This window comes from Aplysia californica, unplaced genomic scaffold (genome assembly GCF_000002075.1).
Source record: "Aplysia californica isolate F4 #8 unplaced genomic scaffold, AplCal3.0 scaffold00034, whole genome shotgun sequence".
Taxonomy (NCBI): domain Eukaryota; kingdom Metazoa; phylum Mollusca; class Gastropoda; order Aplysiida; family Aplysiidae; genus Aplysia; species Aplysia californica.
The window spans coordinates 1,709,762-1,711,690 of record NW_004797304.1 but is presented as its reverse complement, the minus strand read 5'-3'; the positions used below and the strand labels follow the sequence as shown (position 1 = coordinate 1,711,690).

General features: G+C 43.6%; 1 long non-coding RNA gene across 1 annotated transcript in view; it reads right to left on the bottom strand.

The window, feature by feature from the left end:
• Positions 1–1,929, bottom strand: part of LOC106014200 — a 17,663-nt gene that overhangs the window by 14,532 nt on the left and 1,202 nt on the right. The gene's annotated exons all lie outside the window — the stretch shown is intronic.

Here is a 1,929-nt window from a genome sequence, read left to right as displayed (position 1 = left end):
CACACACACACACACACACACACACACACACACACACACACACACACACACACACACACATCTCGAAACCAGGTGAGATCGGCGACCTGACCGGATAAAATAACCGAGTCAACACACAATTGGACAAGTTTAGTTCAAGCCGACGCAGATTTCATTAATTAATCATTTAGAAAGTTATCTCGTTTACAGATCATGAGACGGCCAGCGCTGTAAGTCGGTTACAAGACAATAAACGTGATCACACATTAAACTAGCAGAGGTCGTGAGTTCTGTGACCTGTTCTAAGTAATTGGATGTAATCGCGTTCATGAATTGCTGTTGCTCATCAGCTTACGCAAATGGCGAAGTTTTGCAAGTGAAAGCAATTGGTTACAACAAATAGGTGTTTACCCATGAAATAAGTTTGTTCCGCGGACGGGAAATACGTTTACATTACAACGTACAGAAACGCCTTATCTAACATAAAGTATAATAATATTATGAAATACACGTTGGCCGACACAATTTAGACAATATAGCGGCAGGTTGCTTCAACTCAGAATCCAAACAGAAAGCTTAGACACAGATACACGCCAACAGGTTCTTCCTCGTGCGAGAATAGAACTCATGCCCTTCGCGTTGTAAGTTGAAAAGTCCATGAAAGCACAGACGCCCACAGCCAATTGCCTAAACAATATTGCACCACTTAGAATCGAACTCATTTCTTGTGAAACGTGTGTTGGCCAATACACTAAAGACGAGACACCGCTTCTAGATCGCTCACCACACAAAAAATAAAAGAAATATCGCCAATCATACTGAAACGTTCACAACTGTGTGTCAAAGTAGCGGAAATAGAGGGACACAAAGAGCAGCATAACAATTATGAGTAAAGATTAAATATTTTAGAAACAGAAGAAAAAACTAACGAGCAGCAATGCTTGTTTTAACTACGTAGTCTTTTTCTTAGAAACACCATTGACTGACTAGTTCTACATCAAAGATAACCGTGCCCTAACAATGAGACATAAAGAGCCAGAGTTCACATCACTAACGAAAGTTTTTTTTTAAAACCAAATCTAGTCGCAGGGACACCGAAAAGAAAAACACATCTCTTACACGATAGCGATTTTAGCACAGAACTACCAACAATTAAATTATGTATCACTAGAAGTTCAAACGCCCTACAAAGACACAGCACTTAGCCACCCGTAAAAAACTGCACTGTTCGAGATATTCCAGGATGCACGAGAAATAGAAAAAAAAAAGGCATTAATATCCTACTCTGAATCCTGCCTCGACCTTCTGGATAGCAAAGTTCGTTACCTACTGCACATGAACGGCCAATGCACCAACACAAAATGGAGCTCTATGTTTCACCTTCCACGATACGCTGACACAGACACAAATGAAATCGCCGAGTCGCGTGGACACAAGATGACCAGCGGTTAAGAAATCAGCCGCGCACACGCCGAATGAGGACCCTGGGTGAAGGCGCTGATAAGACCAGCGACGCAATCTCCGCTTACGATGTGAAGAGCTCTTCTCTTGGTGTGCACAGACGCGAGACGACCGAAGAACTCCCAGAGACACACAATGACATGAGCGGGCTCCTAAATCAAGTGACAACACAGAGTTATTTTCTCACCACCACTAAAAATTAATCTGTTTTATGACGGAGGGCCCCACTTACTCGTCTTGCCTGGTGTGTGTCGGTACCAAGGCTTCGTCCAGTAACGAAAGGAGAATATAATAAATTATGTTCAACCGCAAACAGGTTTCCCCCCTGTTTGTTAGCACACCGAACCTCGTAACGGGCCATCTTCTGTCCTGTCGTGCCCCTCCCCTACCCCAACCCCGCCCACTCCCCTCTCTTTTTTCCCCCACCAAAGTCCACTAGCAGCCCCAAGTCTATCTATGCTCTATTATTTGCCTTTTCCCAATCCCCCC